Source organism: Erinaceus europaeus, unplaced genomic scaffold (assembly GCF_950295315.1).
Source record: "Erinaceus europaeus unplaced genomic scaffold, mEriEur2.1 scaffold_577, whole genome shotgun sequence".
Lineage (NCBI taxonomy): Eukaryota > Metazoa > Chordata > Mammalia > Eulipotyphla > Erinaceidae > Erinaceus > Erinaceus europaeus.
This window is the reverse complement of record NW_026647891.1, coordinates 1-12,170: the sequence shown is the minus strand read 5'-3', so window position 1 is coordinate 12,170 and position 12,170 is coordinate 1. Positions and strand designations below refer to the sequence as shown.

The following is a 12,170-nucleotide window of genomic DNA, read 5'->3' as shown; positions in this document are numbered from 1 at the left end:
CATCTGGACTGGATGATTGGAGAAAGCATTGCATTATCTTCCAATGGAAAAAGGAGCACTTTCTAGGTTACGGTGGGGGAGGGGGGGTACAGAATTTTGGTGGTGGGTGTGATGTGGAACTATACCCTATTTACGTTTATGAACCACTATTACATGGCTCATCAATATTTTAAGGGAGCACTGGAAGTTTGCCTTTTCTGAAAAATTTATTATGGAACTATACAGGTCCCTGATGTTCAGGGAACTTTGATACTTCTAACCCAACCATATGTTTTATGGAGTTGATCCGTTAACCTAGCTTGTGACGGTCACCGTACTCTAGAAACAAATTAACAGAGGAACAACAGTACTTTGTATTATTATTAAATGGATTCCTTTTCTGCTTTTACTTTTTAGAAAACTAATTTAAATGGATTTCACAAGTCTTCTCAGAAACACCTATACATTTCTGCTGAGATGTGGGAAGACAGCTGGTGGTGAACTCAGCAGAATGCACACTTCACCATGTGTGAAGACCTGCATTCAAGACCACAGCTTCCACCTGAACTGGGGAAGTTTCACCATCAGTGAAGCAGTGCTGCATATGTCTCTCACTCTCTCTCTAAAAAAAAAAAAAAAAAAGACCACCAGTAACGGTGGAGTTGTGCAGGCACTGATGCCTAGAAGCCCTGATTTAAAAAAACAAACAAACAAAACAAAACCAGAGGTGTGAATGAGGTGAATGAGATGGCTCAGCTGGTAGAGTACCTATCCTGGGTTTCATATCTTGCATGCTGAAGTGCTGCTGTCCCTTCTGCTTCTCTTGTGAAGTAAAAGTTTAATTAAAAATTGAGATGAGAGGGAATCAGGCGAGCGTAGCGGGTTAAGCGCACGTGGTGCAAAGCGCAAGGACTGGCATAAGGTTCAGGCCCCGGCTCCCCACCTGCAGGAGTCACTTCACAAGCGGGTCTGCAGGTGTCTGTCTTTCTCTCCCCCTCTGTCTTCCCCTCCTCTCTCCATTTCTCTGTCCTATCCAACGACATCAATAACAACAACAATAAAACAACAAGAGCAACAAAAGGGAATAAATATTTTTTTAAAAATTGAGATGAGGGACCAGGTGGTGGCATATCCGTTTGAGTGCACATTTTACCATTCACAAGAACCTGGGTTCAAATCCCCAGTCCCCATCTTCAGAGGAGGAAGCTTCAAAAGTGGTGAAGCAAGCAGTGCTGTGGGTGTCTCTATCTCCCCCTTCCCTCGATTTTTCTTTTCTGTCTCCACGTAATAAATATTGTAGATAAAAGGTTCTTTCAAGATGGCAATTAGACCATCCAACTGGAACATATATGGAAAAGCTCAAAATAAACTTTGTAGGAAAAAAAAAAAGCAAAAAGACTTTGAAAAGAAGCAGGTTATTGGGTTTACTTAACATACACATTCAATGTTACCCCTTTAGCAAATTTGTGGGTATGTGTGTCTCAGGGACCTGATGCATACACGATTTCACTGCTTCTGCTCCCTTTTTCAGATGGAGACAGAGCGAGAGTTTCACACCACTGAAACTTTCTTCGGAGCTCTAGCACTGCTGTATGCTGTGCCAAGGGGCTTAAACCTGGGTCGTTCACATGGGCAGACAAGTGTCCTACCAGATGAGCTATGTCCCTGGTTCTGCAGCATTTAGTAAACACTATATATACGCCAGGCCCAATGCCAGGCATACTGAATATAAAGTGGTGTCAGACAATATCCCAACCACCGGAGGTTTACAGTTAAATAGTCTGTTCCAGTTGTTGGAAACTCTCTTCCACCCAGAACAAGCACAAAAGAACCACGTAAGTTCCCCCTAGTGTGCTCGGTCCCAGCACTTTGTACTTCTTTCCTTCTTAGTATTATCACAATTTCAGTTGGATGGCCAGATACCTGCCTACTTTTCACTTGAATTTTAGCTCCACTGAGAATAGCGTTTCATCTCTTGTGTCCTGTGCGTTATACTTCGCGCCTTGAGTGGCCGGTGTAGCGCAGACAAGCCGCAAGAGTTTGCTGAATGGATGAAGGGATGAATGAAGAAGCAAGTGAGTGACGACAGCGGAAGAGCAATGCACAGTCTCAGGCGTGCGTAGTACTATGGGTATATAGGCGGCGCATTCAGACCTAGCTTGGTCCGGGCTGATTTCTGGAAAATAAATTAATTTCATCGAATCCGATCCTTGCAGGACACTGTTTCCCACTGGACAAGGATTATTCTCGATCAACTATCAGGTCCGTGCCAGCATCAGGCCATTAATCGGATTGGTTTCAAAGAGTCCTGGCTCTGCTTCCATCCCATCACACACACTCCCGCGGGCAAAGACCAGTGAGATCATCTCTGGCTAGAAGCCAGAAAGTGAATGAAAAGCTTGATTCCCGGCGGAGGGCAGTCGGCCGGCAAACTCCACTTCCACGTCGGCCGCTCCGGCCGCCGCAGGTCACGTGACGCGGTCTCCCGGCCGCCTGGGTCGCGGTGCGCCTGCGCCGGGCGGCAGGGTGGGCGGAGCGCGCCGATGACTTCCGGCGTGGTGGCCCCGCCCCTGCGTGTCCGGCGCTGCTCAGGCTCGGCGCTGGTGGCCGCGGGGAGCCTGAGGAGCAGGGCGTGGTGGGGGGTTGGTGGCGAGCGCCCGAGGCAGGCGCCCCTGAGCCATGGCTTGTTCCATTGTCCAGTTCTGCCACTTCCAGGACCTCCAGGCCGCCCGGGACTTCCTCTTCCCTCACCTGCGGGAGGAGAACCCCAGCGGCGCCGTGCGGAGGGACCCCAGTAAGTGCCCCTCAGCCTCGCCGCTGCCCGGGCACCCGGGATAAGGGGGGGGGGTCCCTGCCCTCCTGGCCCCAGGGTCGCGTCCGCCCTGATGGCGTCAGGCTGGCCTCCCCTCGCCCGGGCTCAAACACTCAGCCCTCTGACCCCCACTACATCCTGCTGCCTCTCCCTGACCCCTGACCCCCGACCCCCGACCCCCACCCCCCACTCCCTCACCTCCTCCGGATTTCTCTTGGAGCCTCTCCACCTTCGTTTCCGTCCGGCGTGGATGACCCGTGACAGGCTACCTGCACTTGGAACACTTCTTCCTCCTCTCCCCTCCCCCACTCCCCACCAGCTGTCGGTGACACCACCCCCATTTGTAGCCTCAGCGTCCCAGTCGCCTTCACCCCCAGGATCTTGGCCTCCCGCTGTCCCCCCCCCCCACAGCTGTCAGTGTCCTCGCCACCCCCTCGCTCCCCACCATCTATCCCCTGCCACGTCCCCCAGCTGCCAGTGACACCCACGTGGGGCCTTGGTCCTCCCGCCTCCCATCCCTGGGACTCTGGCCTCCTGCCGCGCCTCTCCTTCCAAAAAAGGGTTGATCACCCCCACATTCTCGGCGAATACATGGCTGACCAGTGAGTGGGGTCTAAGGTGATGATGAAGCATCTCCTGAGTCAGATAAACCACCTGTCAGGAAGTGAGAAGGAACACAGCCACAGAAAGTTAATCTGCGTTTATTAGATGACGCCTGCCAGTGTCATCAGATGGAGCCTGAGAATCCCCAGGCTGGCTTGGTGGCTGTGGCGCAGTGGTCTAGTGCTTTCACGTTCTCCGTCTGCTTTCATGTTCACCTTTGGCTTGGTGGACGGTGCTGTCTCTTGGCACCATACTGGAATGGTGATAAAAGGCCCATTAAATAAGACCTCTCTGCCCTAAATAAATTTAGAGGCTGTCAGATCAGAACTCTCTCTCTGAATAGTTACAATGTGCTGATCGTTGGTGCAAATCAAGTAATTTGGTTGGTGGTCTGTGCCCTCTACGACTTTATAGATTCCTGGGAGGAATAAATGAACAGCATGTGCTGCCTTGTGATTGGGAAGAATGTGAGGCCCTCGGGGACAGAGGTGATGCTTAAGCTTCCCTTTGAGGTAGTGATTAGATGAGTAAGGCAGAGGTGATCAGGTGCAGAGGAAGCCAGGCCTGAGATGGCATCTATTTCAAAAAAAAAAACAACAAAACAAAACTGAATGGCTGAAGAGGAGGACCTGAGGCAAGAGTGTGGTGAGAGACATTAAAAGCAATAAGGAACATAGACTTGGCCTTGACAAGGTGCCTCTGGAAGACCGAGCAGAGCAGAGCAATGGTGTGGTCAGGTGTGTATTGCATGTAATCAGCTACAGTTAAATAACCCTTATGTGTCTGGGCAGCAGGGTGGAGAAGAGCTTGGCAGCAGAACATAGGTTGGTAGACCGTTCCCATAACCCGTGCAGAAAGCCATGTGCTCAGAAGTGGAAATAGCCTGCGCAGGATGCGAGAGGAAAGGCTAGAGGAGACAGGGTTGGCAGGACCCAGCAAAGATCTGCTGATGGAGGTTGTAACTGAGGGACAAGGAACAACTGAGGATGCATTTGACTTTGGGCTTGTCCTGGGTACAAAGAGAGCATTTTTTACATTTTAAGTTTTATTTATGTATTTAAATTGCTTCCAAGGTTATTGCTGGGGCTTGGTGTAGGCACTATGAACCCACTGTTCCTGGTGGATATTTTTTTCCATTTTATTGGACAGAGAGAAATTGAGAGAGGAGGGGGAGATAGGGAAAGAGAAAGAGAGACACCTGAAGATAGGCTTTGCTGCTTATGAAGCATCCCTTCTGCAGGTGCAGAACAGGGACTTGAACCTGGATCCTTGGGCTTTGTACTATGTGCATTTAACCAGGTGTGCCACTGCCTGGCCCCCTAGATTTATTTGTTTTTATGAGAGTTGAGTACCACCCAGCTGTGGCACATGCAATCCCAGAAATTAATTTGGGGCCTCTGGGACTTCAGACAAGCAAGTCTTGTTCTCTAATGCTGAGCTGTCCCCTGGCCCCTTTGCATTTTAAATGTTTATAGTTCATTCCCAGTAAGGTGGGGGTGGGGGCTGCCCAGTCCAACATTAGTTAGAGCATTTAAAACTAAGAATGGAGCCCTGGGTGAGAGATGTTAATTTGGGAGCCAGCAGCAGAAAAGTGTTCAGTCTCAGGGTGTATGTACATTGTGAGGTCTGCACTAGTGAGGCAGCCTCAGAGGAGCAGTGAAGTTGAGCAGTCACAGAGGGGAGCTGGGAGGAAGATGAACTAACAGGAAGAGAGGATGGCAAATGGGAGTAGAGGCCTAGGGGTGGAGTGGTCTTTGGTCCAAAGACAGCAGAGGCCAGCCAGGCGGAAGCTGATCGGTGTATGGAAGGGGCAATGACAGGGACCCAAGGACAGTTCTGGTGGAATGACAATGCCAGAAAGTGAATTTATGGGACACTGAGAAGTGAAAGGATGAAGTTGATGATTTCAAGGAGCTTGGTCGTGAAGACTAGTAGATGGTGATACAAAGGTCAAGGGGTGTGTAGGGAAGGAAGGCTCCGTTTCTGTCCTCTTGGCACTGCTCTGCTCCAGGCCAGCAGCTTCCCTCACCTGGGCAGTCCCACCTGTTTTCTCTGCATGTCTTCCTGCTTCCACCCTTGGTTTCTAGTAGTCAGTTCCCAAGAGCAGTCAGGGTTTTATTAAGACATGATTTATTTAGATTGCACTGTCCTCTTTATGGTCCTCTGTGCTCTCAAGTCCTCTTAACATGGAAAGTTCTTTCCTGCCGTGCAAGCCCTTGAGGCCTTGCCCCCTGCCACCTCCAGCTTCCCTTTCTCCTCTCTCTAGTTTCTTAGGCTTCAGACACACTTGCATTTTCTTGTTAACCTACCCAGGCTCATTTGTGCTTGAGGCTTCTGCCCTGGCTCTCAGCTCATCAGTGGATGCTTTCTGCATGCGAGCTGCCTCAAGTCTTAGCTCAAATGGCAGCATCTAGGGGAGGCCTTTCCTAACAGGCTAATCTAAAATAGCCCCCATCCTGCCTCCATTCTGCTTTCCCATGTGTCACTCTCAGTCATACCCAGTTTATTCTCATCACGTCTATAGACTGTCTACAGCTACAGTCTGTATTGTGGTCTGTATTGACCACAGTTGTTGGAGTTTTTCATTTTTGTTGTTTTATCAGAGCACTGATTAGCTTTGGTTTGTGGTGGTACGGGGAATTGTACCTGGGACTTAGGAGCCTTAGGTATGAGAGTCTTTATATAAACATTAAGCTGGCTCTCCGCTCCTGTTGAGCTCTTAAAATTTGGCAAGTACTATTGAGGAACTGAGTTTTACTTAATTTAAAGGTAAATAGCAGATGTGACTAATAACTTCCACATTGAATGGCTCAGTTATAGATAACCAGATTCATAAAAGGAAAGAGTGAGTGGGTGAATCCAAACAGTTGGGAATATAATCACACTCCAGACACCTAGATTAATTTGTAATGTACCTGATTTAATGCTTTACTTCGTTTTTTAAGAAAATTATTTATAAAATGGAAATTTTGACAAGGCCATAGGATAAGAGGGGTACAATTCCACACAGTTCCCACTACCAGAACTCCATATCCCATCCTCTCCCTTGAAACCTTTCCTATTCTTTAACCCTCTGGGAGTATGGACCCAGGATCATTATGGGATGCAGAAGGTGGAAGGTCTGGCTTCTGTAATTGCTTCCCTGCTGAACATGGGTGTTGGCAGGTGAATCCATACTCCCAGCCTATCTTTCTCTTTCTCTAGTGGGGCGGGGCTCCAGGACACATTGGTGAGGTCATCTGCCCAGGGAAGTCCGGTTGGCATCGTGGTAGCATCTGGAACCTGGTGGCTGAAAAAGCATTAAGATAGGAAGCAGAACAAATTGGGGAGTCAGGCGGTAGAGCAGCAGGTTAAGCGCACATGGTGCAAAGTGCAAGGACGGGCATAAGGATCCTGGTTCGAGCCCCCGGCTCCCCACCTGCAGGGGAATTGCTTCACAAGCGGTGAAGTAGGTCTGCAGGTGTCTGTCTTTCTCTCCTTCTGTCTAGTCTTACCCTGTTCTCTCCATTTCTCTCTGTCCTATCCAACAATGACAACAACAATAAAAACATCAAGGGCAACAAAAAGGAACAAGATCATAAACAAAAAGGAAATAAATATTTAAAAAGAAAGCAGAACAAATTGTTAAATAATCATGAACCTGAAGGCAAGAAGATAGCAGATGAATTTTGGGGTTTCCATTATGGACAAAACTAGTAGGTCTGTTTTGGGTATATTCCAAGGGGCCCACCATGACTTTACTAGTGTTTGCCTGAGTTTGACAGCTGACTTGCAGGTGGACCCAAGGTATTGTCTGGGGAGATGGTGTCAGAGTTGGGAATAGGACTAGAAAGTTGGAACAAGGAAGAGATTAGCTCCCAGATGTGGGAAAAGTATATAAATATTGTTAACTGTAAATCCCACTGATTTGATCTGGGGCCCATATTTGTTGCAGGAGCCTGTGTAACCTTTGCATTCCTGTAGGATGCATTTTGTGGTCACAGATAGGAACATTCTAGGTTCCACCCATTGCCAGACCCATCTACCTTGAGTGGTAGAGTTTGTTGTCCAACCTTCCTTCAGAGAATGTAATGGTCCCTACCATTGTTGATCCACATTTAGGGCAAGGTCCTATAGTTGCCCACAGAGGGGTCCATTATGTTGTTCCTGATGGAGATAACCAGTGACAGTGGAAAGAGAGGGATCTGTCTAGGTTCATCATGTCTGTGTGGGAATAATGATTTACTTCTTAGAGTGAAATTCTTGGGGTTTTGCAGTGGCTACCATCAATTGAAGGTGGACAATAAGCAGAGAAAGAGACTTTTTTTTATGTTTATTTATTTTCCTTTTTGTTGCCCTTGTTTTTTATTGTTGTTGTAGTTGTTATTATTGTTGTTGTCGTTGTTAGATAGGACAGAGAAAAATGGAGGGGGGGGAAAGACATAGAGGGAGAAAGATAGACACCTGCAGACCTGCTTCACCACCTGTGAAGCGACTCCCCTACAGGTGGGGAGCCAGGGCTTGAACCTGGATCTTTACGCCAGCCCGTGTGCGCTTAACCCGCTGCTCTACCACCCGACTCCCAGAAAGAGACTCTTTACCAATGAGCCTCTTTGCAAAACCTTACTTTACAGTTAAATTGGTGCTCTAGTTCAAGCCCTGGCATCCCAAGGAGGCATCATAGATGGTACCACAGGAGCTTCATGAATGGTGAAATGGTGCTATGCTGTCTGTCCTCTCTTATCTTTCTAAAATAAAGAATGAAAAATGTGACATGGAGAGGTTGCCCACTAGTGATGTGGAGAGGTTGCCCACTAGTGGCATATCACTTACATAAGGTCCTTAGAAGTTAATCTAGCATGCCTCATAAAATAACCACAAAACAACAGCAGCTTTTTTTTTTTTTGCCTTTGGCAGTGCACCAAGACAACTAAACAGCAGTAATAATGAATGCTGCTTTGGTTTACAAATAAAATATCATAAAAATAGTTTGAATTACTGCAGCTACTTTACACGGAATTCTTGGAACGATCATGGATTCCAGTAGTGGCCCTGGTTCATCTTTTAGAAATCATCAGGTGTTGTAAATTGTTCTTATTAAGGAAACCCAAATCTAAACTTTATTTAGAGTGAAGTTTTCTAGAATAAAAATGTACTTACCAGAGCAAATAGTCCGCAGGACCTGCTTTAATTTGCTGGTGGTGTTTGGCTTTGCTTCTCCTCCTCTCCTCTGTTAGTAATATGAGTGGTCGCTTTATTTGGAAGCAGAAGCTATGGACTCATTTTATTTTCCTAAGTTATAATTTCTTATCCCTGTTCATCTCTAGGCAGTAGGTAAAAACAAACAGAAGGATTCAATAACTAGTCATGAGTTATTCATCCTACAACAGTGATCATTTTGAAGTCTTATCAGTGGGCTTAATTGTAATTTTACTTTAATGTGGACAGCTGTCACAGATAAGGTGACATAGCTGGCACATGGAACTCAGTGCTACTCTCTTCTGTATCTCTATTGATAGATAATAACAGAATGACTGTCTTCAGTTAGAAGATGGGGCTTTCTTCTGTTGCTTTAAAAGAGGAACCCTACAGTATTTTATGTTTCATTTATGATAACAGTACTGTTTCTGCTTGGTCAGATGTTTTGGATATGAAGTTTGGTCTTCCATTTTGAATTTTCAGAGATTGTCATACCTTATATGATGTAATTAATTAATTTAAAAAAATTAAACAAAAATGTTATGGGAGTTGGGTGGTAGCGCAACTAGCTAATCGCAGGCAGCGCAAAGCACAAGGACCGGTGTAAGGATCCCATTTTGAGCCCTGGCTCCCCACCTGCAGGGCAGTAGCTTCACAGGCGGTGAAGCAGCTCTGCAGGTGTCTATCTTTCTCTCCCCCTCTCTGTCTTTCCCTCCTCTCTCCATTTCTCTCTGTCCTATCCAACAACAATGACATCAATAATCACAACAATAATTATTACAACAATAAAACAACAAGGGCAACAAAAGGGAATAAATTAATTAATAAATATTTTTTAAAATGTTACAAAATAGTATATGGATCTTGTAGATAAAACCTTATCAGTAAGGAAAGTGAGATAGACATGCCCTTTAATTTGTTTATTCAGTTATTAATTATTGAGCACCTATGTATAAAATAGTGATAGAGGTAAAGTAGGTCTCTCTCCTCTAGTAGCTTTTAGTTAATAAAAGGGAGTGTTAGAAATGCTAAGTCATAATTTACTTATGATAGTTGGAGAATGGAGGCATGTTGGTCCAATCTATTTTGTGGTCTGAGAAAAGAAGAGCTGTTTTTTTTTCACCAGGTCTTGATTGTTAGATAGGTGGGGAGAAAGATGGTCAGGCAGGGAATGGGAACAGCATGGGGTTCAGAAGGCTGCAAATAGTAAATTATTTGGGGGGCAGTGTTTGTGTTAGGAGGTGAAATGAGAGATGTCAACAGAGGCTTTAGATATTATCTAGTAGCAGTCTAACGTAGAAGTAAGTGTGCTTTCAAACTGATGGAAATTTACCAAAGGTACTTGGAAATAGTTTTAAATAAATCTAATTCTGGGATATGCCTTTCAACTCTGTCTTCTCTCACATTAAAAAGAAAATGAATAAATAAAAGGAATAAAAGAAAGAGAAAACTTTTTTGGGCCAGGGAGATAGCTCAACAGCCCGTTTAGAGCATCAGCGTGCATGCCTGAGGTCCCTGACGCCATAGGTTCAGTCCCTGGCACCACCTTGTGCCAGGACTAGACAGTGTACTGGCCCTCTCTTTCTCCTTTCTCATAATAAATAACTAAACAAACAAATATTGTCTTTGAAAAATCACTGATCCCACATTTCAAATATTTTATTAAGTTGTTCTAAGGTATTAAAAAAAATTTAAAAAAACTCCCCTTGAGAAATATACCCATGTGTTAACAACTATACTGTAAACCATTAGCCTCCCAATAAAACAGTTTTAAAAATCTCCCCTTTAATTAAGGAGCCATAAACCCCATTCATCTCCTTCATAGTTCTATAAAAAGCTTTTTTTAAAAATTTTTTTATATTTATTTAATTTATTCCCTTTTCTTGCCCTTGTTGTTTTATTGTTGTAGTTATTATTGTTGTCGTTGTTGGATAGGACAGAGAGAAATGGAGAGAGGAGGGGAAGACAGAGAGGAGGAGAGAAAGATAGACACCTGCAGACCTGCTTCACCACCTGTGAAGCGACTCCCCTGCAGGTGGGGAGCCGGGGTTCAAACTGGGATCCTTATGCCAGTCCTTGTGCTTTGCACCACCTGCGCTTAACCCGCTGCACTACAGCCCGACTCCCTATAAAAAGCTTTTGATACTTATATTTAGCATTTATAAAAAATTGTCCGGTTCGAACCCCAGCTCCCCACCTGCAGGGGAGTCGCTTCACAGGCGTTGAAGCAGGTCTGCAGGTGTCTATCTTTCTCTCCTCCTCTCTGTCTTCCCCTCCTCTCTCCATTTCTCTCTGTCCTATCCAACAATGACAACAACAATAATAACTACAACAATAAAAAAACAACAAGGGCAACAAAAGGGAATAAATAAAGTAAATAAATATTTTTAAAAAATTAAAAACAATTTGTTATAATGTATTCTGTTTTCTGTTTACTAAGTATTTATTTATTGCATAGAAACAGGGAACTTGAGTGGGGGAGGTAGAGAGGAAAAAGACAGAGACAAACCTGCAGCACGGCTTCACTGCTCATGAATATTCTCCTTGCAGGCTGGGACTTGAACTGGGTCCTTATGCATGGTAACGTTCACCTACCCAGGTCCCCTTTTTCCTTTAGTTACTGTTTTTAATGGTCTGGCAGGTCTTCTGATAACACCATTTCATTCAAAATCTCAGTATAGTGTTGTTAAGAAAAAATATTGCAGTTAACATTGAACTAAATAACATTTTACATAAAGTTAGTTCTGAGAACCTACTGACCAGGATAAGTGATAGCTTTCTGTAATTGTAGTAAGTCAGGGAAGAAAAATTTGAATACTTATAACCTTATAATCAAGAAAATTTTTCTTCTCAGTTCAATTCCCTCTTTGCAGAGATATTTTTGAACTCATAGTGAAGATGTATGTATTATATTTGCATAGCATTCTGTGGCAGAAATAGAATGGAAATAAGAATTCAAGGAGAGAAAAGAATTTATAAAATTACTCACTGAAAAGATCATATTTCAGAATAAACATTGATGGGTCTCATTTCCCTATAATATTTAGAATTCTCTGAATTAATTTAAAGGGAAATTAACTTGAAATTAAAGTGTCCATGTTTGCATGTGAGAAATTGCATCTTTTGGGCAAATAATGCATACTTTTTGAAAAGCCCATTTGCGGTAGATGTATATATATGCAAAAAGTGGAACTCAGTCCCACCTTTTGTGTGTGTCTATATGGAGTCAGTGCAGTTTCACTACTTTTGTCTCCTTTTTTCTCAGAGAAACAGTCACCCCAGCACCCGAGCTTCTCCCAGGGGCATACCACCTGCCGATTACGGTGCAGGGACTGAAACTTGGCATGGCACGGTGTACACCCTGTTTGCTGTATTCTCTCCAAATCCCAACTTTTTTTTTTCTGGCATTATAGAGCACATGGAGAAGAGATGTACACCCCAGGTGGTGAAAATAATTTGTTAAAGAAGACAATATTGGATACTCATGCATCCTGGTTTTAAAACAGAAAACTGCAGTGATCACTGTCCTCCGGTGCTGGCATAAAGATAGATTTACCAGTAGACTGGAGTAGAGAGCCCAGAAATAAACCCTCACATA

At 44.7% G+C, this 12,170-nt stretch overlaps 1 long non-coding RNA gene across 1 annotated transcript; it reads right to left on the bottom strand.

Annotated features, from left to right (window-relative positions):
- Positions 1–1,378: 1,378 nt before the first annotated feature.
- LOC132536515 (uncharacterized) lies at positions 1,379–3,096 on the bottom strand. Its single transcript, XR_009548064.1, has 2 exons — positions 2,990–3,096; positions 1,379–2,730 (listed from the first exon to the last, which is right to left on the bottom strand). It is a non-coding gene; the product is annotated as an uncharacterized LOC132536515 (long non-coding RNA).
- Between the last annotated feature and the right edge of the window lie 9,074 nt (positions 3,097–12,170).